The 26,584-nt window shown below is 37.3% G+C and overlaps 1 long non-coding RNA gene across 2 annotated transcripts in view; it reads right to left on the reverse strand.

Moving 5' to 3' along the window:
- Nucleotides 1–11,634: 11,634 nt before the first annotated feature.
- Nucleotides 11,635–26,584, reverse strand: part of LOC136767639 (uncharacterized) — a 51,754-nt gene continuing 36,804 nt past the window's right edge. The window contains exons 2-4 of one of the 2 annotated variants that reach the window (XR_010821843.1): nucleotides 14,183–14,281; nucleotides 13,261–13,714; nucleotides 11,635–13,048 (exon numbers count right to left, since the gene is read on the reverse strand). This is a non-coding gene — a long non-coding RNA (uncharacterized LOC136767639). Of the gene's footprint in view, nucleotides 13,049–13,260; nucleotides 14,282–26,584 lie in introns of both variants that reach the window. The other variant, XR_010821842.1, reaches the window with a different exon arrangement.

Below are 26,584 nucleotides of genomic sequence, written 5' to 3' on the forward strand. Positions count from 1 at the left end.
TTTTTGGAGAGACAGTTATAGATTGACCCAAAGGAAGACGCCAGGTCTCAGCAAGTGCACTGTACACAACCCAGGTGTCTTTCAATGAGAAATTGTTGATTTTAGTGATTTTCGGAAAAGACAAACAATAAAATAATTTGATTGGTACATATTTTCACAATGTTGCTGTTGCTTATTTGAAGGTTTCAAACCAGTCTGACCTATAATGAGACATCAGAGTTTTGTTCTAAATAGCACTATACAGGGACACATTTTATTATATATATATAAATAATCTTACTCTATGTATTAACACTAGAAGTGCTGCAATTTCACTCATAGTTAGTAGCACTGCACCAGTAAAAATGACTAATTATATATAACATTATTAAAATGGGAGCACTGAAGTGAATTTGGCAGTATTCCAACAAATATTAACACATAGGCCCAGGGAAAATCAAAACTACAATGTACTGCATTTTGTGGATAGTTCCAAGCTTTTTATTTAATTTAGGCCATAATTAAAACACACAATATTCATCTCAGCACATTTTAATCAGTTTAAAATGAACATATACCTAACTGTTATAATTAAGCACACAATAATGACTTTCAATTTAAGTATTATATTGGTAATGGTATCACTAACTGCACTATTCATATTTCACAAAATAATAATAAATATCATTATTATGTTTTAAAAGATGCATTACTTAAATATTTGTCTATAGACTGTCAAATATCAAATAGTTTTGCTTGCAAAGAGTATCCCAAAAATATTGAACTTGTTTCAAGAAACAAATTCTGTCATTATATTATGACACTAACAATGTATATCATTTGTGCAATTACATCAATATTTATTTAAAAAACTAATCACATTTTTAAAATGCATCACAGTCTCAATGTTTTGTATACACATTAAAAAGGCTTTGAAATCAGTATGCATTCATGTTTTCTTGAGCATGTTTCAAATTTGTATGTATTGTGTATGTCTCCGACTAAAATACTGAGTTTCTCACAGTCTAATGTGTCTCTGCACCACAAGACAATGCACCCATACAAACATTCAATGACAAGGTAGAAAGGGTTGAAAATCTAAGAGAATGTATATATGTAAGTATACTCAAAAGTATAGTGGTTTATCCTAATGGATGCATCCAAATAATTGTATGCAGGAGTGCCAATGCTGATCATTACCTTTAATAGGGATGTTGATGTCATATTTTCTAGATAACAATACATTACAAAAAATAAATGAAGATTAAAGTACTTTATTAATGCACTTAATGTTTAGGACATACTATAGTTACATGTTAATGGTGGGTAAGTTTATGTTTTGTACATTGGATTGGATGAAAGAAAGCAGACACCTGTAGTCATGTTGGCATTTCAGACCCACTGATATAGAACAGTGGCATCCCATATTTCACTGGGTGGATTCACCAGTGACTCATCCACATTACAAAGGGTTTATTGAAACACAAGGTTTTTGTTTGCTTGTTTGTTGAGCAGATTGTTGAAAAAATAAACACACACACACACACAAACCTGTAGAGACGCACCCTCAGTCACAAACTCAGTTATAAGTCTTTGTCTGCCATTATCTCGCTGAGTCTACCAGAGATGGCATACACTTTACTATTTCATATGAGCTACAAAACACAGACAACAGCTGTGTACATTTTCTGGGGGAAAAAAAGCACAAAATACTAATAATTATTTTTGTAACAGAATTTGAAGGCAAACATAAAATTCAGAGAATTCAACTATACTTCAGTTTGAACTATTGTATTTATAATACGCCCTAATAAATTGATATTATTGTTTAAAAGAATTCAACAACATCCGTATATAATTATTAGAAACATTATTATTATTATTATTAATAATAATAATAACATAACTGTTTTTTTTTTGTTTTGTTTTTTAAACTTCAATTCCAGGTGCCAGAATGGGGAAGACCTGCGCTCCCAAGAAATACACACTTTCCCAGATGCAAAGCAATAATGATAAACCCTGTAAACACGTTAGCATATCACTAGCTCAAACACAAAACACATCTTTTGTTTCACAATTAACACCTACATTAACCCGACAACCGCTGTGCCTTAACGCTTCCAACCGCAAAACCAACACAACGGGCTTTGGATGCAAGAATAACGCATTTTTGGCATTATGTAATTATTGTAATATGCTTGTTATTGCAGTAAAAATGTCTATTGGGCAAACGCGGGGCTAGATTTACAACATGATCTCACCCCCTCTCGCAATGACAATAACTGCGCTCTCCTGATTCCGATGCAAAATGTACAAGACTGCCACTATATTGCACTTTTTACAGACCCTGCAATAAAAACGCACAACTATGTCCATCTTGACATAATAAATGCAGCAGCACCTTCAAAACGAGCCTGCTCCTGCCTACAATCGATAGAAACACAGACTGGGAGTGAGAAAATAAGAGGCTTCTTCTTTCCCAGTCATTCATTATATAGAAATAGCCTATATTGCATTTCATCTCACCTTTACCCAACGACGTCCCTATTTTTAGAAGGCGAGACACTTGCTTCGGCGGAACAGGAGTCATTTTCCACAAACCCCAAGTCAAACCCAGAAGCTCATAAAATAAAATCCACCATTGAATGGAAATTTAGGTCACTAGGCAGGAAAGTATGAAGCTTCCCGCGACACAAGACAGCAGACCAGGACTAGGATGGCACATCAGCATCCATGGGTTTCCATTCCCGTCTGCGTTCAGACATATTACCTGTGCCAGCAATGCCAGTACAAAGGGCTGGGAAGCAGATTTCAGCCATAAAAAGACACATGCACACCCTAACCATGTAGACACACCGGCTGCAGGGGAGGCAGACGCTTCAAAAACCACCGGCGCTGCTGTTTTCTCATCACATCGGCCAACGCATCTTGGTTTTGTACATGCAGGGTAGACGGAGGGGGAGAGAGAGAGAGAGAGAGAGAGAGAGAGAGAGAGAGAGAGAGAGAGGGGGGGGGGATTGAGAAAAGGCAACTGGAATGACATTGCACTTACCAAATAATATCCTGGGGAAAGACGCTCTCCTCGGCTCCCCCAGCTCTGTGTCCGCAATTCAGTGACACCTGGCTTGTGCTCTCATGCCCTGTCGGGGGGCAGAAAGGGACCATTCGCTGGATGCTGGCCGGCAGAGGGAAGGGAGCATCCGCCGAGTGGAGGACAAAAACAGCTGTACGGAAGCGAGCCCGGCTCAGTGCGCTGCGCAGACACAGAGGCAGGCGCTGGTGCCCAACTCCGCTCTCCGCCAACCCGCTGCCAGCCGCGCAGCAGCGCCGCAGCCCCCTCTCTCGCCAGCCACAGCGCGGAGGGCGCCATCTCCTGGCCGCCCTGGGGAAGGGCACGCGATTTCTGCCCCTTCCCTCATCCAGCACCTGATAGACGCTGATCCGGAATGCGGTTCTTTATCCAGCTTCACCCATCCGTCGCCTAAACCAGTAATTAAGTATTTGACGCAAACAGCAGATTGCAGGGTTTTGTCTTTCTTGATTTCCTTCTTCGCCGGCTTTCCAGGCAGCTTGGCTGGAGCTGTTTGGTTTGATTTGACAAATAAGTACCTTTTAGACCACACATTAGACTGGATGCTCTATTATATAGTACCATTTGTAAAATAAGATACGCTTTAGTCATTCTGCACTTCTGTTTGCTTGTGAAAGGCATTAAAGAGTTATAGATAGATTGATTGATTGATTGATTGATTGATTGACAGATAGATATTGCTAACATGTTATAAGGAATGTGAATAATAGTGCAAGTTTCACTTTCTGGATTGTATCTATCATGATTGAAATGGTATATTTCATAAAGGAAGGCAACAACTATAGCCTACACAATATTACAAGCATGAATGCAATAACAGTCAAAATACAGAAGACAGCAGATCACGGCTGATGTGACGGGGTGTCGGCCCACCCTAGGCTGTAATCACTTGTGCAAACCTGCCACTGATTTCTGAAAGACTGTGTGGTGCCATTCCTCACAGATTCCAGTGCCACAAGAGATGTCAGTTACTTTCTGATTTGCATTTCCAGTTCAATACAACTATAACTGAAGCATTGTGTTGATTTGTGATTTTATTAGATCATTAATTGTGTTTATGATTATGATGATGATGGTGATGATGATTATAGGAAATGTTTCTTCGATCTTACCCTAAAATGAATATATTTTGGAATAAAACTACACACAAGAAAGTGTTTTTTTATTCGCAATGTCCAAACTTAAAACAATGTTTGAAACAAGTTTTACCCTTAAACCACTGGCATCATTCAGGAGGTGTTTCCCCACAAATATTTTAATCTGTCTATAAGCTACTTTCTGTCAGGATGTCTTTGAAGCTCTTCCTTAAACATTCAGTCACATTTGCAAAGGTGTTCTCCTGGGTTCTGGCATTATTATTCACCACCCCCGCCTTGGGCTCAGTTGCCTCTCTTTTCTAAAGACGGCTCCATGCCGATATATAAAGGATAACTGTGCACAGTATTACATTCCTCACTCAAGCCAGCACAGTCATGGCTACAGCCTTGTGAGATTTTAATTAATTAAGAGAATGAATAAACTATATTTCACAATGGCAAGCTTATAGAAAGTGTGCCTACACAAATACAATACTAACCAGTGACACTCATGAAGTGTCCTAGGTTTACAGTATGTAATTATAGTTATTAGAGGACAATAAGGTACTGCAGTAACCTACACTCATGCGGTGTCTAATTGACTAACATTGCTCATCCAGTAGCAGTCCAAGTGCAATTGTACATACACAGTAATATGACCTTAGCATCTATAGTTGTCAAACCCTTATTAAAGAGCTACACGATTCTATTAAAGTGTACTAGTTTGGTACCACAAACATTTGTTAAGTTGGTGCATATTGTAGTACTTCCACTTTAGCTATAATATTTGGTAAATGAGGCACCAAAAACTTTAAAGAATGAACATGACAAATTAAAAAAAGGATGCAGAAATCTCATTAACATATAATGCTTAATTTTAGAAGAGCAGTTTTTTGTATCTTTTTTCCTGTTCATGTTACTCAAAACAATAAGTCAACTGCTTTGGAAAATTAGATATTACAAACTGTGATCTGGCAATTACCATTTCAGCATCCAGCAAGAAACTGAAATATCTAGAAATGTATCTCTTTTCCCTTATGAACATTCATTTTGTTTGGTGATCAAATTTGAAAAGCTTGTGAATAAAACATTGACTTGCATTTGATGTTTTCTTAATTCATTTCCCTTGTAAATGCAATTTTGTGCTGTGTGTTGGAAAATCTATTGTCTGTAAACTGCTGGCCTTGATTCTCAACACTATAATGTGGCGAGTGTATGTCAATTTCTTCAAATAATAACTTGAATTACTACAAAAACAAATCAGGATCCAAGTTGAAGCTTTGAAGTGATTGTGAATGAAATCTTTCCAGTATTGCAACGTAATTGCAGTTTGTAAAGTTACATAATAATGTACCAAAGCAATGAGACAAAATTCACTATTATTAATATTTATACTTGCCACCCCACCATTACACATTAGTAAAGTGTAATTTTGCATTATGATATCAATAAATTAGAAACTTGTAAGATATACAGATCAACATAATATAGAACATTAGATTAAACTGTAATTCAAACAAAAACCAACTGACTGACAGGATATTGAACATTTAGTAGAACTTGAATCCATTGTAATTATGGATATTACCGTTTTTGCATAATTTCCATGGTATTCCATGGTATTCTGAGCTCAATTTTGAAGAGCTACTTTTTGCCATATCTGTATGTTTTGATAAAGGTATATCACTCAACTCTTTGAAAATGAAAGTGGAATTAACAAAAAGGGATGGACTCAGGTTCATCTCCTGTCCTTCCATGGTGTCTCCCAGGACATTACAGAAAATCCAATTAAATGCTCCAGACAGTTCAGACTGACCTAAAAATGTTTAAAATGAAATCCCACACAAGGAAAAGTAACAGCGATAAAAATAAATAAAAAGGTTCAGTACTTTTCCTGAAGATGGGATATGTAAATGTTCTCTCCTTAAGAGACTTCAGGATAACATTCTGGTGAACTGGACTGAGCCAACACACAACAATTTCACAGCATTTCACAATGTTGCTGTAGAGTTGTGATTTGGTTCCTGTTGGCATGATGTTGTTGGTGATTCGATTCTGCCAGGCATAATATTGTAGCAACACTTCAGAAACACTTTTAAGTTAGACTTTATGTTTACATGTTTTAAATGATATTGCTATGAATGTTAGTAATTTACATGTACACGTGTTCATATGTTTTTGTTTTTATTTGTGGAAACACACCTGTAATAACTAATTGTCTGTAACAGCCAATTAATATTGTGTTCCATTAATAACATTCACATTATTTTGAGTGCCATAGTTACAGTGTTGCAAATCCATATTATCCCTAAATCATTTCACAACACTGTCATAACCTTTCAGGGATCTTCTTATAGTAACATCAAGGAATGGTTGCAGAAATGTTGTGGTTATGATTCATAAACTATATTTTTTTCTTCACATTTTACAGACAAAACTGGGAGTCTAGAAATGTATTGAATGTAATTTCACATAAGAAAAATGTTACAATATTTCCTGTGACGTAAGCAACTGAAATTGTCCTTGTAAGATTGAGCAGTAAGAATATTCTACAGATTTAAATAATGTAAAGCAAAAATAAGTACATAACATGTTTAAATATAGAGATAAATCACAAAAAGAGTCTTGAAAAAAGAACATAAAACATGGACCACTGAAGACTGTGCCAAGGTACATTGGCCAGTCTATAACAATTATGAGGTTAGTAAAGATATCCTGCAGATGATAAAGTATTATATATGTATCACATAAATGCATTCAAAGACATTTTTGATAAATAATTCTCTATTACAGTTGAATTCTTTTTTTCTTGATGAAAGTTCTTGGAAATCCTTTGACACACTTTTTTATGAGGAGAGTTGGAGATACATTATTTGGTTGCATTGTCCAACCTGTCAAATTCAGCTATGGAAGTGTTATTGTCTAGGGCTTTGTGTCATCATCTGAAAATCTATTTTCGTCTGAGTGTCAAACAAGTTCTAAAACCTGTACAGTCACATCAGGAAATAGTTTGAAGCTCTCGATTGACATATATAATCCCCAAACCACCTCCGTTCTGTCTCGTCACAATGATGCTTGTTGGCCAAATCTGGTCCTGAAGATCCATAAAGTTATATTCAAACCACTAATTACATAACTGATCCAATTCTTAGGCTTAATTGGTGAAAATAACATATGTTCAAGGTATTCAGTGACTACATATTTAAGGAGATTTATGAATCACAAATGGTTATGGCTATCCGGGAACAGGTTTTGTTACCAGGTTTGGTCTCTATGGCAAATGGTTAAATGGAACATGTGCTGCCATACAACGTGTTGGCAGTATTTCAAATAGACTGTCCAGCAAAATATGAAATTTCCTTAGAAAATATTAATTTGATTTCAGTGTAAATTAGTTTCATAATTTCAGATGGTGCCAGCAGGGGCGTAGGTTTCGTTTCAGAATTGTGGGGGACTTGCACTTCGAGTCATCAGCAGAGCAAGGGAGGGAGCGGAATTGTCGAACAGCAGTTTTATAATTGTTCGGTTTTACAGTCTTCTACCTCTTGTAAAAAAATGTATAAATGAAGAAGAAAATGTTTAATATACACTAATTTCAATGTACGTATCTGCTTATGACAATTTATTCAAAATAAGATCATAACTCTGAGATATCCATCTCTTGGTGTTAGCTCATTTGAGATTATGCGGTAAATTGAATCTGAAATGGATCAAATTGCTGCACATTGGGGGCTTTTCCTTCGGCTTGCTATGATGCAATATTGATGCATTTGACAGTACATTAAAAGCTGACCTACTTATGTGCAATGTTTAAAGTCGTTATTTGAAAAAGGCTAGGTGACAGAGAGAATATATGCAAACCTTTAACCTCTAATTCAATGCAATCAACTTCAATCAGTTTGAATACATCAACACAACTGTAATAGCTGCCAATAACACCACATACATTTTCAGGAAACCTCTGAGAACTTGATTCCTGATTCCTTTTTCCAATTTAAGGAATAGAATGTCTACTAATTACTTATTCCTGTTTCCACATTTTAAGACACTTTTCATTACTTTTTTTTATACACTGATAAAATGTGATATTTAAAGATAGAAAGACATAATTTTGAGTTTTTCCATATAATAGTGCTCTGTTTCCAGTCTCTAACAGAGTGCTGGATGAGTCTACATTAAGGTTTGCATTAATATGATAAGTACATGCAGTTAATTTGATCAAAATCTAAATATTAGAAGAATATGAGGATTTTGAGGAGTTTCTGTTAAGTTCAAGAAACTGGTTTCAGTTGAAATATCTCAACTTTGTTTTGATTGTAAAGATACATGTTTTACATATTAATTTTTATATTTTAATCCATGTCTATTGTATTCTTATCTGAATGTACCTCTCGACCATGTATGATGTAATTGCTAGTCAAAGCATTTGTTTACCAATGTGTAACTTCCTAATATTAGATACACTTCAGAGAGTATGTAATCAATATATATATATATATAAAAGAAGTAATATTGCTTTTGTATCAATGTAAGAAGAATAATGAATGAGTGTCATCCAATACTTTTGTAAGATAAGAATTGTCTTAGCATTGGGAATCAGAAATAAGTATCTATTACATATTCCTTGAAAAGTCAGCCCCAAACTGCACAAGATGGCATTTCTTATATAATAAGAGACAACCCTTCACATGACTTATTAACTTATATAAGAGGTATCAGGATTTCTGGAAATCCTGTTCTGTGATTGGCTGGTTTTATGTGTGATTGATAATACAAAATATAGGAGAGTCTGGACCACCTTAATATAATTCAATTAAGAAAGGAATTATAAATAAACAACTGAAGCATGTGAAAATCTATTAAGACACATTTTGCTGGAACTTTACTGCTGGCATTTCTCATCAAAATATCCCCTCAAGAAACAGCTGTACATACGTACTCTAGACATCCTTTTTTGGCTATTCAGTTCTAATCATATCAAAGTAAAAGTAAAGATCATAAACTTTGATATGTTGATATGATGGGCAGAAATACAGAGATGATGCAAAAATACGAAAAAAGCAACGAAGAGGATTGTCATGGGCAAATGACCTCAAATTTGAACTGTCCCGCACCAACAGAAAACAGAAAGGAAAACAAAAAAGCAGTTGTGTAATATCTGATGACCTTTCTGCTTCAGGTATTTTTGTGCATTTGTTTGTAAACTCTATTGCCATTCTAATTTCACTTTCATTCACTGCATTGTGAGGGATTTGAAGTGATTTTTTTCCCCTGCAGTATTTCTGTCATATTTCTCAGCACTGATATCTTCCTTCTTGGCTGATGCCTTCCTTGCTGGCATCAGACCATGTTGTGGGGCACGCTGCAGCAGGGATGTGTTTTGTTTCCATCTGCCTCGCCAGCAGACTGCCAGCAGACTTGTGTTTCCCTTTCATTGTCCTGTGGTCTCTTTGTACGTTTGTCTGCCATGAGGTAAATGTCTTCAGTCAGTCTTCATTGCCTCCTTCTAAATGCTATGCTTTAAAGCTACTTCTCAATTTATAAAGAGGATGTGTCTGTCCATTTCAGCCCTTCTGGTGACTTGACTCTGCTGAGTCAATATCATGTGATAATGTTTGACATTTGCCTCAAAGTTGAATGACCTTGTTTGTGTTTGGAGCTTCACCATACCTTGCAGTATTATTTAGAGAATTTACACTTACAAGAGTAATTATTATCTATTTAAATATGTATGGTGATAGGTCAGGTTGTTAATGTGCATAAGAATAACACATATGGATTAGTTGAATGTATATATTATTAGAGAGCAAGGAAATTCATGAAGTTGCCATTGTTTAGTGCATAGGATGTGGATAGCTAAAACACCAGGGAGAAATATAATGAAGGTGATGAATATAACATTCCTAAATTCCATACATTAAATAAAAGGATGGTGTTTTACCAGGAAAGTACGCATTCACAAGGCAGGACAGGGAATAACAAACACAATTTAAAAAATCAAGTGATATATATATATATATATATATATATATATATATATATATATATATATATATAAGGAAATAAAGCCAAAAAATTGAATTGTTACCACCACTCCAAATGGTATAATGTATTTGTGATTCTGTGCACAATTTTGACTTTAAAAATAATGGGCTAGATGCATAAACATCTTAAAAAATAAATACATTAAGTATGAATACATTTAGTCTATGCAACTGACCACACACTGTACCTATAGCCCTTACCAAGAAGGGTTATTGGAAAGGAGTTTTTATCTCACGGAGAATCACAGAGTAAAGTGCGTGATCGTTTCATAAATAAAATTGAACAAGGAATAAGGTCACAAGGCACAAACTGTACAAACGTATTTTTCAAAATCCATGTATGACATGTTCTTCAGCAGAGCAAGTGCAGATGAGCTGAGCTTCTGTAAAGAAGGTTATATTGACAAAGATACCTGTATAATCTTAATTTCAAATTGCAATAATCAGAAGAACAGTGACATTTCAATTCCAATTACTGGACATATTCCAATCTAAAGCAAAATATTTTATTTTTGTAAAGAATTTACTGCAGTGAGGTTAACTTTTTGTATATACTGTAGATATATTATTATAATTATTATGCACTATGATATTATACAGTAAACTTAATGGGAGATGACTCAACAGCTCAGACAAATAAAAATTCTACAAACTGTGGAAAAAAAACAGTCACATTCCTTTTTGAGTCTTACCAAATGCAATGGCTTGTTAATTCTGTCATTAGTTCATTAATATGACTGTGGGGGCACTATTTACTGACATAAGGTAAGGTAAGCTTTTGAATACAATAAATCTTCATATCTCAAATTTAGTGTCAAGTCCCATCTTGTTTTAATACTTACAAACACACAGCAAAAGAGAAGCAATAAATATAAAACTACCAAAATATCTGTAACAATCAATGTGTAGACTCCATACATATTTTTTCATGGCACAAATGCGGAAATTTGAGCTTTATTAAATAAATAAATAAATACATACATAATAACATTCATAGTTGATCTCCATAGTTCCATAGCAGTGCAATACGATGTTTTATTTTTTTATTATTTTTAAGTCATGGCATGACTGGATATTTTTGTACAGAGTTTGGGAGATAGGCCAAGAAACTCTGAAAACATGTTTCAGATGATTTAGTTTCAGGAAAAAAAAACAGCATACATAATTAAACGTATCATGCTTTATCAGTATTTTATAAATAAAATATGCAACTCACTATTGTTTATTTTGATACCTCTTGAAAACAGAGTACCTTGTTTTTAAGAAGTCTAGAGATTCTTTGATAGTAGCCTATTGCGTCAAAAACAAACAGCTTACAGAAGCATATTATTAGGGAATCCTGAATTATTTTAAAGGTAAATATGTGTAGCACCGGGACCTTGGCGGGGGTGCTACAGGGAGAGAATGAGGCGAGTGCCATTGTGGGAGAGAGCAGCCAGGCAGATGATATTTAAAATTGATTTATTTTCATTATTAAAATCAATTAAACAAACAACACAAACAAACAACCAGACAGCAGCCGAGAGTAGGCAGTGAGAGTTTAAAACACATCTTTTTCTGTCTTTAGTTTCTTCCATTTCTCCCCCCCACTCACTTCGCACTGCCTCGGCTCCGTGTGTCGTCTCTGTTCCGGGCGTGACCACCCCAGGGGGCTTTAAATAGTTTATATTTCCATCATCCAATCGCTCGGCTTTGCACTGCACAGGGACTGGAGAGGCAGTACACACATGAAAAGGTGCAAAGTGACAAGATGAATATAATTTATGTAATCAAAATGAAAGTGAAAAACTGCAGTGGGGTGAGACTGCTACATATGTAACCACTTATTTGACTCCTATGAGGCATTTCCTAAAGAGCAGGATGGAAACACTGGGGGAGTTTGGCAGGGCTGGAAGCTTAGTGGCCGTGTATACTGTCACTGCGATGAGGATGGATGAAGAACCTTAATCTCCTGAACTGTTAGTCCAGCGCCTTACAAGAGCACTAAAAACGTATCGTTCACAAGGGACGCCTAATAGGTCACTGTAGAATGATTGTACCTGCCAAGATCCCACTTTCAAATATTGTTAGAAATACATAATGGACCCAAGAGAATAGTAAAAAAATGAAGAATTTAACCAGATGTTCTAAATAGAGGCCTGGCAGAAAGATGACAGAGACAGTACCAGCTGTCAACAAGTATGTAAAGTGCCAGGCACAGCAACATTATTACTTTGATTTTAGACACAGGACTCTTGGCAGTAGGTGCATGTAGATTTCTCTAAAATGTGTATTTCTGATATAATATTGTCCAATAGAGTCGAAATGTGTGATTCTGCAGTATTGTTTTGTCGTCGTGTTTAAGTAGGCAGGTACAGGTGAGGACAATGTGTTATCTTTTTAATACATTAATATTGTAAATGACAAAAGCTGCAGGTGGAATTTGTTTTTCTTTTCTTCTCCCAGCTATGCCAGGCTCTGTCCCAAATCCCATTTCCAGGTCTTGATTTTTCACAAAATATAAGGGAGCTGTCACTCAGTCCCATATGGAGCATGTGACTACATGGGTTGTGTGCTCGTAGCATGTGTTTGGAGGCTTCTGAGTGAAGGTTATGGATGATTGAGTTGTGCCAGCTCTCTGATAGGTGGAGAGCTGGGACAGGAGGCTGGTGTTTCAGTGTGAGTGGTGAGATCCAGACCTGGCCATGTGAGAGCAGAAGATGTGAGCTCAAAGACAGTGCTACATTTAGCTGCTTCAGTACTGCTGGTGAGAGACGGAATAACCACCATTTTATCTTCATCTTTCTTCATACTTTAGTACAAATTGTCCAGGCCGATAATTTACCTCCACAGACAACACTTTGTTTTTATCCCAGCACCTACAAATGGTACAGAATGGTAGCATTAGTGGTCTAATACACCAGACCAGGACAATTGTGTGCCATGAAAAGGGGAGAATACAGTTTAACTTTATTATAGAATTAGACACGTTACAGTTGGATTTACCACTTAAATTATGTGTTATAATGAGACTGAAAACAATAGTGTTTTTGTGTGTATGAGAAAAATTGCAGAATAATTATCACTGTACCTTTCATTGGGAGCTTACTGTATGTCACCTTAACACCTCGTTGGGAGTGCACCACTGGTTAAAAAACCCACAAAAACACAAATATGAATTGTGAAATTGAAACGGTGTGAAATCTATTCCTGATGAGCAGTGCAATAGGAAAGGGGATCATTCTGCGTCAGCATCTAGAAATGCACAGGATGATGAGGTAAAATAAGCTACTAACAGAAATAGGTGCTTGTAAGATATTCTAGGCATATTTCTCTACCATGGAGGATTATTTCTCCATGGGAAACGGTGTCTCCTCACAGGCTGCAGTTTAACCAGTTCACATCCATAATGTCTGAACTCGAAACAGATAGAGTCCAGTGCATTCTTATGTTCACATCATGACCATAGGCATGCTGCTGACAAAGACTGACCAGATTTCCTGATATGTCCCTTTTTCACGATATCCTGATTATCTGTTTCTTTCCTGTAACTCAACAGAAGTTTAATATTACATGTTTTATTAATATAATCAGATATTAGTTACACGTTCATTCTCTCGCAAATAAATGGTTAGTGTACACCTTGGATTTGATGGGTCTTTCCTCAGAAACTAATCTTTTTGAGGTCATAATATTAGTTTCAGTCAAACTCTTATTCAGATTGGCTGGAAATCACACATCAAATTAATTCCTCTTACATGCTAAACTCAGGATCCCTGGATAATGTAAAAATGTTATTCACAGAGACGAGAACAATGGAGACTGACACTCCAGACATTTAGAGTTGGGATGAAAAATAAGAATTTAAAAAAATTTTAATTTATATTGAATTCATTTCATCCATATTTGAAAGGCCAGCTCAAGGAAGCAAAGTAACCTGTTCAGACTGTACGGTTGTTCTCCTTTATATCACACCCCATTAAAATGCCGCCCTCTTGTATGGCCAGTTTTACCTCTTGAATGGTTTTACAGAGGAATTGAGTTATCTTCTTCTACCACCCCCTTCATAACGCCAACCCCGCTTAAAGGCATTTTCACTGCTGGATCCAGAGCTGTGAGAATAGAGAGGGAAAGATGTAAAAAAAGAAATAGATAATGTGAAGACACACACAAGAATAAACAGTAAAGCTCTGCTTTCATGTTTTGCTATCATCGTTTAATCTTCATCAGGAACTTCAGTCAAAATCTTTGGCACAGATGGGAACTAAGAAATATGCATGCTTTTGTGTAACTGACAAGGTATACATGTAATTAATATATTGTTATGGCAGCAAATGAAAGCAGAAATACTCAAATATTGTATTTTAATAAAATCCAAAAGGACTATAAATTTGTTTGATGCACATCTTCCCATTTTCTAACTCAGAACTGTAGAAATGAATACAAGGTCAATAAGGGTTTAGTCTATTATGAAATATCAAATAATGCTGTCCTATGCAGCTGCAGCTGCACACACACACTAACAATGAGATCTGTGAGTGTCATGTGAGACACTCCGGTCGCTCAGGAATGCTCCTAATCCTGACTACAGCGCCCCCCCGCCATACCGTCCTAGATCTTTCCAACGAAGAAAGATCTGTGCTGAAGGTTTTTGTGTTCTGAATGAATGTCCACTTTCTCGTAATATAAAATACTCAGACTCATTCAGTTGTGACCTTGAGCTGGAGATTAAAGGATGAAAGACCAAGGAATTACCACCAACCCCCTATTTTTACCACACACACACACACACACACACACACACACACTGTAACTATAGTGCTTTTAAATGGGCTCTGGATGAATGGGGTTAGGATTCAAATGCAATTTCAAGTTTTTTTAATGTCCTTTTTCCTAATGTTGTTGCTGTTGTTGTTAATAATATTAATGTTATTATTATTATAATGGTGATGATTTATTATAATTATTATAATTATAATTAATAATAGTATGCATGTACTTACAAATAATAAAGATGAAAGTACCTACTTTCAATATAGATGACAGTGCAATGTTCGGAATTACAGTCAGTTTCAGCACTACATGGTTTCAAGGCCCTCAGTGACAGTCCCAGCTGCCTCAGAGACAGAGTGTGTTAGGTTTGCGTGTGTGTTAGTGACCGAAATACCAGCTCCAGCCTACAGGGGCAGCACTGAGAACAGAAGTCACACAATTGGGGACCCCCCCAGGTCCCCACTTGGTCATTTTCAAAAAACTTCACTGTGGGGGTCTAGGCACCATTCTAACATGATTTAAAGGCTTTCCAAGTCCCCACTTCATGAGTGTGTTATGACACCTAGGTCCCCACTTGGATAGGTATACGAGAGTATACACACACACACACACACACACACACACACACATGCATACACACTCCCACTTACATACACATGCATGCACTCAGTGGTGGAGAGAAAAACTTATCAGTGTATTGTAGTTAATTGTTGGGCCTTAGATACTGGCAGGTTTGCTGACATTATTTAATTGTTATCATGCTACAAGGATTACTTTTTCTTTTTTACAGAAACTATTGAATTAATGCATAACTTAGTGGTGATGGTATATATGAAAATCAATAATCATTATTAATAATATAAATCATTTAACATACAATAATATTTTTTATCAGTATTCATTTATGTGACTTTCTAATATAATTCTACAAGAAAACAAGCATAAACAGGTCCCTCAAGAGCTTTACATACAGTATATGTTTTTTACCTACCACCAGATGGAGTACTACAAACACGTATCACTGTGCCTGTTCAACTCACAATTAAACAAGCTGTTTATAAAGTCTTGTTTTCCTTTTTCATTAACAGGTGCTGTTCTTGGCACCAATGCAGGGTTTTTGCAGATTAAAGTAATGAAAGTTATACAGTTTGGATACACACTTATGACTTCCCATGAGTCATTGTGTGTATGAGAAAAAAGGTTTGCAAACGACCCTGTCTGAACATGTAGAACAGATACAGGTAAACAGATCTGATGTTTTTCTGTTGAACATAAGTTGTTTGTTTGATATAACTTAATATTATAGTTTTTCTGTGTTGTTATTTTCTGTTTTAAAATGTTTTACATATATTCTTGCAGTATAATAAAAGTATGAGTATTTGTGGCAGGTAGAAAATCAAAACATATTGTGAGGAAGTTGTTTTTATTATTTATTAATTTGTAGTTCGTAGCTCTGTAGGAGAAACTCGATTTTGATTTATTCCATTGGTACAGAAAGAGTCAGGTCAGTGTGGGCCAGCAGGACTGTAGTTAGAGCATCATTCAGTGGTGCGGAAAAGGAACTGCATGAGCTCCTTGCATTTAAGAGGGTAGAAGGCTGTTCTAGTCAATAGGTTCAGCTCTGTGGCATTACATCCATGGGAGAATGATCTCAGGTTATAGTGGATAACTGAGAGGTCAGCTGCTCGTGCGTATATACGTGTTTGGGCTCACCAAGCGGACTGGAGTCTGTGCTTAAGTGTTCAGCCTACAACGTTATTGCATCTCTATTAAAAGAGTAACATTAATTTTTTTTTTTAAGCTAACCACTATGAAACTATTACCAGTTTTCCAGTATTTATGTTTTAATATCATATTCTATCTTAGTGAGGAAACCAAAAAAGCAATGTGTTAATGTTTGTTCATATGGCTATATTTAATCAACTATTGTGTCTGTTACAATTTAAAGTAATGTATTAAAATGGGAAACACCCTGTTAAATTTCTCAGTGTTCTGGGTGTGTTTTCTAAAGTATGTGTTGAATCTTCCAAAACCGCAATTATTTCCAATAGGGTGGATGTCACTGACTTTCGTTTTAGACAGGCTGTTGCCTCCAGAATAGCCTGAATTCTTCATAGCATGGATTCATGCAGACTTTTCAGCCATACATTCATGCTGCTAACCTCCCGTTCCACCTCATCCCAAAGATGTTCTATTGGACTGAGATCTAGGGACTGTGCCGGCCATTGGAGTAAACTGAAGTCACTGTCATGTTCGTGGAACCAGCTTGAGATGATGCATTATGCATTATCCTGGTGCATTATCTTGCTGGAAGAATCCATTTGAAAATGTGTAGACTGTGGCCATGAAGGGATGCACATAGTCAACATTGCGTAGGTATGCTTTGGCATTCTAATCATGCTCATTTGGTATTAAGGGGCCTAATGAGTGCCAAGAAAACATCCTCCACACCATTACACCACCACCAGCCTGTACTGTTGACACAAGGCAAAATGGATCCATGGATTAATGCAGTTTATGGCAAATCCTGACTCCTCATTTCTCCTAATTTTCCTGTTCTTAGCTGACAGGAGTGGAACCCAGCGTGGCCTTCTGCTCTTGCCCATCCGCCTCAAAGTTCAATGCATTGTGTGTTCAGAGATGCCCTTCTGCACACCACTGTTGTAAAGAGCGGTTATTTGAGTATGTGTTGCCTTTCTTACAGCTTGAGCAAGTTTGGCCATTCTCCTCTCTCATTAACAAGGTATTTTCGGCCCCACAGAACTGCCACTCACTGGATGTTTTTTTTATTTATCGCACTATTCTCTGTAAACTCTAGAGACTGTAGTGTGTGAATATCCCAGGAGGTCTGCTATTTCTGAGATGCTAGAACCACCAAATCTGCCACCAACAATCATACCACAGTCAAAGTCTCTTAGATCACTCATCTTCCCCATTCTAATGTTTGGTCAAACACCAACTAAACCTCAGGACCATCTCTGCATGCTTTATATATTGAGTTGCAGTCACATGATTCGATGTTTCGCTATTTGTGTTAACGAGCAGGTGTACCTAATAAAGTGGCCACTGAGTGCATAGCCAGTGATACAAAGTTTAACTACAACACAAATGTGGCCACAACATAACAGAGAGGGTAGAGACTTCTGCAACTCAGCATTTACTTTCAATTGGAGTCTTTATGTGTTGGTAATTGTAGACCATCTTTGTTGTTGTGCTGAGTTTGCTACAAACAAGATTGTATTTTCCAATACAACCCATACATTGAAATACAGATAATTGAAAACACTTAAAATACTTGTGGAAATACATATTTCATGTACATATTTCAATACACATGTATTTGCAAAATACATGTCAATACAACAAAAGTATGTAAAATACATTCAAGTACAGGATACAATTTATATTATTAAAAATACAATTTTGGAAAAGTATTTGAAGTAATTGGTAATACAGAAAATATGTATTTGACCCAGATCTGCTTTGAATAACAAGAGACAGAAAAACAAATACATGGATACAAGAACAAAGAAAAGTATGTGACATCATAGAAATATGAGAATGGCAATGGTTCAGGCACATTGCAAGAAGGACAGACCAAAGATGGAAAAAATAAGCTATCAAATGGATCCCAATTGATGAAAAAAGACCTAGAAGAAGATATCATAAACATGGGAAGATTATATAAGAAGATTTGCTGACGTGACCTGGAAAAGAAACTCTGCAAATCAAAACAAGTGGGAAAACATCTTGGGGAGGCCTTAATATATATTAATTATATTCTCAGATACTAAGAGAACAGCAAATGCTTCTTACAGTGCCCTGATGATCTTCTTATTCTACCTCTTTAACTTGATAGTATTAGTCCTTGAAACCATCAACATGTTCTTACTCTGACAGGTAAGGAAAGGAGTAACTGAAAGACCAAAGCTGATAATATTTCTGTGCTAAAATATATTAGAATAAGAATTAGATTAATTCAGATGAACTTGTGCTCTCCACTCTTATGGAAACACACACACACATCAACTGAATGTCAATGAATAATATATGAGATTTGCAGGTTTTATTTAATTTTCTTTATGGCTTTTAAGGTCATTTGTTTGAGTAAATACAATCACTCTAAATATAAAAATAAATGAGCATGTCAGTCAGTGAAGATTATGATGTCTCTAAAATAGATTACCTTCAGGTGGCTGTGTCTAGATATTGCTCCATTTCTTTTAATAAAATGCTGGTATGGCATATTGATTACCAATGCAGGAGTTGGTAAACAATTTGGTTTTGCTTTGTCATTTATTGATAATTTTGGAAGACTCCAAACATAAGGATGAAATCAGATTCAATACGTACAGCCCCTATACTTATGAGCCGAAGATTTCCATGAGTCTAACTAAAGACCTGACACCAACACCTGGCAGATGAAATTCAATGTGGACAAGTGCAAGGTATTACATGCAGGTAATAAAATGTCCACTATACTTACACTATGGGAGGAATAGAACGAGATTAAGTATCACAAGAGAAAGACCTAGGAGTCTTATGTGGACTCCTCACCTTCTCCATCCAAACAATGTGGGGAAGCAATAAACAAGGCAAACAGGATGTTAGGGTATATTGTCAAAAGTGTAGAATTGAGAACAAGGGCAGTGATGTTCAGACTGTACAATGCACTAGTTAGAGCTCATCTGGATACTGTGTACAGTTCGGGGCCTCATGTATCAACGCTGCTTATGCACAAAAAAAAAACTTTGCGTACGCCATCTTTCACGCTCACGGTCGGATGTACTAACAGTGAAATGAACGCAAGAATGTGCGTTCCTCCACGCCAACTTCATGTCTGGCGTACGTACATCTCTCATGGTTTTTGTCCGTTGGCGACTCTTACAGTCAATGAAGTGAAGTTGCAAACATTACACTACGAATTGTTGTCGCACCACCACCTGTGAGAAGCATTGCTATTCATTTGCAATTTATAAACTAATTTAAATACTATTGTCACACGAGCCTTATGGGAATATTCTATCAATTATGCAATTAAGTAAGAACATATAACAGCATGTGCAGATTGATAAAACCCTTAGTCTATGGCAATGGCAGCGTTGGCCTTATTAGAGGACTTTGCTAATGGCAGAATCCAAGGAGAACGAGTTTTTAGGGACCACAATGATTTTCTGGCCCACGATGCTGACTGGCTTATCAGCCGTTTCAGATTTCCAAGGGTAATCCTCTTGGAATTCTGTGCTGAGTTGGGTCCGGATTTGGAGAGAGAGACAGCAAGGAGCCACGCAATACCCGGTCCCCTGCAGGGGCGGACAACACTTGGTTTCCTGGCAACTGGTTCTTTCCAAAGGGAACTGGCAGACTGCTCAGGAATAACCCAGTCGTCTTTGAGCTGCGCAATGCCAGCTGTATGGGACGGGATCATCTGCATGTCTACCAGGTATATAAGGTTCCCATACGATGTAGTTGACCAGCCAAACATTAAAGCGCAATTTGCAGCGATAGCCGGTTTTCCTAATGTAATCGGAGTGATCGACTGCACACACATTGCTATAAAGGCGCCATCTGAAGAAGAATTTGCAAACATTTGTGAATCGGAAACATTTCCATTCAATAAATGTGCAGATAATATGTGATGCACAAATGCGCCTAACAAATATTGTGGCAAGGTGGCCTGGGTCAAGCCATGATTCACACATCCTTACAAACAGCATGGTTGGGATGAGGCTCCAAGCTGGCAGGGTGCGCGATGGGTGGCTTCTTGGTGAGTGATGCATTTAAAGTTATGGTTCTATTTAATTTTATTTTTATTATTGTTTTTGCTGTTTAATTATTCAACTGCCCATCAGGAGACCGCTAGTTAGCCACTAAAGACGTGGCTGTTAACCCCCCTCACCAACCCACAAACTGATCAAGAGCACAGCTACAATGATGCCCATTCTCGCACTCTGTCAGTTGTAGAGCGGGCGATTGGGCAGCTGAAATGTCGGTGGCGCTGCCTTGACAGGACCGGGGGGGTGCTGTTATACTGCCCTGACAAGGTGTGCCACATCGTGCTGACCTGTGGTGTGCTGCACAATGTCGTGCACAGGCACGGCATACCACTTGGTGAGGTGGCGGCACCGCCGGTAACTCTGACCCAGGACCAATGTATGTGCTGCCCAACCAACAAGCCATTCAGGCCCGTCAACATGTGATTGCGACAATATAAATGGTAATCAGAGACAAAGTTCATTTTTTGACCAATTCCTTTAATGAGTGGCTTATGTCTGTGAGTGCGTCAGTGATATTTTTCAGGTGACTGTTAATTTCTCTGATGGCCATTACGATTTGCTATTGTGACTCCAGAACAGCATGCGTTAAGACGCGGCCAGATGGACGGGCCACAGCACTGGGGGAGCACTGGAAACACTGGAGACACTGGAGACGCCGGACACAATGGGCCCTGGCTGCTCGGGGGGGCGGACTCAGAGTGCGTGCCAGTGGACGTTCCTGCTGTTGCACCATATAAATCAAAATAAACACAGGCACATGTTAATTGAGATTTGAGTCTGTTCCTTATTAATGGGTACACGCATTTGCCATAAATGCAATGGATACGTAAAATCTGTGGTGTACTTTTGGTCAGCTACATTCCATGCATTTGAAAATTAAATGCAGGCTGGTATATGTGTACCACAGTTAAGCAAACAAATGGGAAATGAGTTACATTCGTGGCAGTCCTGTAGTAAATCCGAGTCTCCCACAGCATCAGATACTATTCCAGAGAGTAAAGTGACACCCATGATAGAGGTACTCTCTGCTCAAAGGGTGTAAGTTCATCGACCCCTGTACCACTGCCTGTTCTGCCCACACTTTGTCGCTGCGCAGCAGTTCTCCACTTAACTTCCACCTTTATATCAGACCATTTCTTTTTAAGGTCATTTACAGTGCGATTTTCAGATCCCACCGCATTGACGGCGTCAGCCAAACTCTCACACTCATTTTTTTTTCCTTTTGTTATTAATTCCGGAGGACAAAGTTCCAAATATTTTTTTTTTTCACATTTCTACCTCCGATAGTAGCACCTCCAATTCACTTTCCGTAAAGTTTCGTTTCTTGCTGCTGGCTTTTGCCATTTTCTTCCTGCTTGCTTTTGCCACAGTGGACTCATTACCATATTACAATTTATTTAATTAAGGGCGGAGACAGGGTGGGGTGTTGTGCTCGTGCATGTGCGCTCAATTTCACGTTAATTGGGATGTACAAAGAAAATGCGTGGGATCCTGCGTACGCAGAGATTCATACATCTGTTTTTTTTGTGCATATGCACATTTACAGCTTTGTCCGTACGCAATGCTTTAGTATGAATTCAACGCAAGTCTTTGTACATCAGGCCCCTGGGCTCCACACTTCAAGAAAGATATCGCTGCTCTAGAGGCAGTTCAGAGGTGAGCAACCAGACTTATTCCAGGTCTGAAGGGAATGTCCTACTGAGAGACTGAGGAACTGAACCTTTTCACCCTGGAACAGAGGAGACTACGAGGGGACTTGATTCAAATCATGAAAGGCATCAACCACATCAAACCACCGGGGACACAAATTAAAATTGGGCTTCAAGGCATTCAAGATGGAAAACAGGAGACACTTCTTCACACAGAGAGTTGTCATAATCTGGAACAAATTCCCCAGCGATGTGGTTGAAGCTGAAAATTTGGGAACATTTAAAATCAGACTGGATAGGATTCTTGGATCACTTAGTTATTAATGGACACCAAACGAGCACGATGGGTCGAATGGCCTCCTCTCGTTTGTAAACTTTCTTAAGTTCTTAACAATTTAACAATCAACATCATTGCTATTTGACTCAAGTATACTGTGGTTTTCCTATTTATTTTGCAATTATGCTGTAGATATGGTAATGGATACATCTAAACAATCCCATGCTTATAGGCCATCAGGCCTAATAGTCAATATATATGTATACACTGCTAGAGCTTGCTGATTCACCACACAAAATGTGCACACAATGACTTCAAGTAGGGTGAGAACCGAGAGGCTTTTGAATGTTATTCCAAAGTTAGATGGAACCCCTGGAAAAAACAGAAATGTAGACTTTTATCTTTAAAAGAAAAGTAGATTTAGTTTGCAGATTACTGCAAGTGTGAATGAAGCCAGCGTTTTGATCAGTTCAGTGTCTTCTACTCACTAACTCTGCATCTTATGAAAACTAATGTCAATGGGTGATACTAGCTCTGCCCCACTTTAATATCTCCAACCTGTATCTGACTATCTCTCCACCAGCAGTCTCTTTTGCAGGACCCTTCAGACACCTCATAACAGATAGGTTCATTAGGTAGGTAAGTTTATTATTGATTATTATTTATTTATTATTAATGAACAACAAATTATAACACAAAATGTAGGGCACAAAGGCTACACTACTACAACAGACAATTTGAACAATAAAATAGTTCTAGAAATAAATAGCTATTACAATTGCATAAGTGAATTATTAATTTTTAATGTTCCATGTTTTAAAGCAAACTGGTGAAATATACCGATATATCATTTGTTATTTCAAGTTCTGCTTCCAGAGATTTGTGTAACATACAGTCACTTTAATAAAGTAATTCACATACACCTTTTTATTGCTTTCAGGATGTGTAAACTTTAATTAGGTCTATGTAAATTGAAAGTATAGCCTTAAATACTTATTCAGATGAGCTCTCTATTTTCAGTCACAGCTAGCAGGCAGCAACCTCATGAATTATGTAAATTGAAGATGCAATTAAAGATTAGACGCATCAAATCACTTATCTATCAAATATATTCTGTAAGAGCTAGAGACACATATAGCATTGATCCAATAGTATAGTGTGATAATTAATTAATAGTTAATAATCATCATCATTGTTGGAAAGAATTATTGGCACAGGAGTTAAAGTCAATCAGCTTTATTTTCAAAGGAATTCACACGGAGACCCTGCGACTGGTTAGGAAAGCAATGCCTATTGATTCCCTGGTTACAAGCAGTTAAGTTGCCTGTCAAAAGGTGTGATCTACAGAAGGAGGGGGCAGTTCACTCTCTTCCTATTGGAGGAGGAAGTTATACAGAACACAACATATATCTCATCCCAAGATATAGAAGTTGCTCAGTACCTGGTTTCAAGATCTTGTTTCCATCACATTCGGTGAGATCTCAGTAAAGTTTGGCAATAACAGATGTTCACAAGATAGTACAGTAACATTTAGAATATATGTTGTAAAGTTCCACATCCTCACCTACGTGTGAGACGTTTAAATTACAAGGAAAGCACCATGTTTCATCCTTGCCACGTATTCAAGGACAACAAAGAACTAATCCCTCCTGTTAGCAATACATAATCCCCTTATGTTATTAGCTAAATAACAGCAATCATCATCATCTTTATTTTCATTAGTAGTAGTAGTATTTTTATTATCATCACAATATCACAAGTATCAAGGGCAATGATAACAGGGCACTTGTTGGTTGGTTGGAACTAGCATGTTGGTTTGTTTGTGGTTGAGCAGCTGCAGTAGAGTGATGTTTCTTGGGAGACTTTCAGAATTTGACATGAGTCATTCAGTGTCTCTACCCTGAATACCATGTCGGCAGCCACACTTAATCATGGCATATCAGCTGGAATTCAAACAATTTCTCTGCATCACTGCTTCTCCGGCAGCTTAGGACTGCAGAGCTAAAATATAGCAGCATATTAGAGTCCTCCTTCCTAATGTTTGGGAGTTTTTTTTTTCTGCACCTGACTTCAAGAATGATTTGGTGCACAGTCATACATCTCAAGTGATATTCCTCTTGGCAAAGTTATCTACAGTTGGCAATCGTTTACCACACATGTTTTAAAAGTACAAGAATACACAGACTGTATATAATTCTTATACCATGGTATGTAGTGCAAAATGTAGCACATTTGTGTGACAGGGGGGCAGGGGTCCCCATGTTAAATCCACCTTCTACAAATAACTCCTGGGACTACACCACCTGCAGGTTTATTATTATTACCCCTCACTTCCACATCTCCCGACCCCTCTCAAACTCTCTCTCTCCTCCTTTAAAGCCGGGGCCTCTCCCAAATCAAACACTGGTGTACACACTTAGATAACCTCTTTCAATCAAGAATTATTTAAATACACACGTGATAACACAAATATGTAAAAAAAAAAAAAAAAAAACAATAAAGTAACCAAGGCACTTTTACACAATCAAAATAATCAACACAACAACCAAAAAGCCCTGTCACCTCCCTTGACATTTACAATGCTTTCTCTTTTTATTCATAATTAAACAGGTGAAACTTAATTCCATCTTAATATTTCATATATTTCCATTGAACAAATGAAAAATTCCAACTGGTTAAAGATGTTTGGCAAATTATATCATTGCCGTCTTTCTGTGTTATAATCTCAGTGTCACGGAGCTCCTCTGATCCAGTAGTCAAATTTTGAGCAGTTGATTTGAGGACAGATTATACTATAAATCCTGTGACGTTGGGGGCTTGATGGTATTTTTGACAGTTGTAATGTATTCCGTGTCCCATGTGACAGTCTGTAGCCTGCAAATTGTCAGGCCTGTGAAATACAGATGGCATGCTGGAATGCCATTTTTACATGTTTGGAAAACCTCCCGTATTCTGCGTTCATTCTTTTCATAATTAGGGGATTACACCATTACAGCACACTAAGTGCGTGACTCCCAAGGCATGGTAGTATAAACATATTGAACAATCCAATTATAAAATAGTGTAAAATATGAGGAAGTTTTCACAATGCTTCTTGGCAGCAGTATATGATGTGGTAATAAATCATGATTTAAAAGGTAACAGGTTATAGGTACAAAGTGCACTTGTTAATTAGGTTATTAAAAGAGGAGCAGAGTCAGAGTTGTTTTGGTCAGAATGTCAGCCTATAATTAACTTTGAAGCCCTTTATTCACTGTAGCTTTTTCTTTTCAATATCCATATGAATGAGATTGTGAATCTGTTTAGCTATAAAGACATTAAAACCCAGATTTTATATCTGAAGCTTAGTCATAGACACACTCTCTCTCACACACACACACACATTATTAAATGATATGTCTTCTTTGTGACACTAAAATATTAAATATTAAAACAAATGGATAATTTAGAGTTCAGCATCCGTTTCTATGATGGGAACATTTAGCAAGGCTCAGAACATCTTGTTGAAATTAGAAAAAATATGATTTATGGGCAGTTCATAATGGCGATGACTGGCTTAACATTAAATATAACAAGGCATATATACACTCACCTAAAGGATTATTAGGAACACCATACTAATACTGTGTTTGACCCCCTTTCGCCTTCAGAACTGCCTTAATTCTACGTGGCATTGATTCAACAAGGTGCTGAAAGCATTCTTTAGAAATGTTGGCCCATATTGATAGGATAGCATCTTGCAGTTGATGGAGATTTGTGGGATGCACATCCAGGGCACGAAGCTCCCATTCCACCACATCCCAAAGATGCTCTATTGGGTTGAGATCTGGTGACTGTGGGGGCCAGTTTAGTACAGTGAACTCATTGTCATGTTCAAGAAACCAATTTGAAATGATTCGACCTTTGTGACATGGTGCATTATCCTGCTGGAAGTAGCCA

Source organism: Amia ocellicauda, chromosome 2 (genome assembly GCF_036373705.1).
Source record: "Amia ocellicauda isolate fAmiCal2 chromosome 2, fAmiCal2.hap1, whole genome shotgun sequence".
Taxonomy (NCBI): Eukaryota; Metazoa; Chordata; class Actinopteri; order Amiiformes; family Amiidae; genus Amia; species Amia ocellicauda.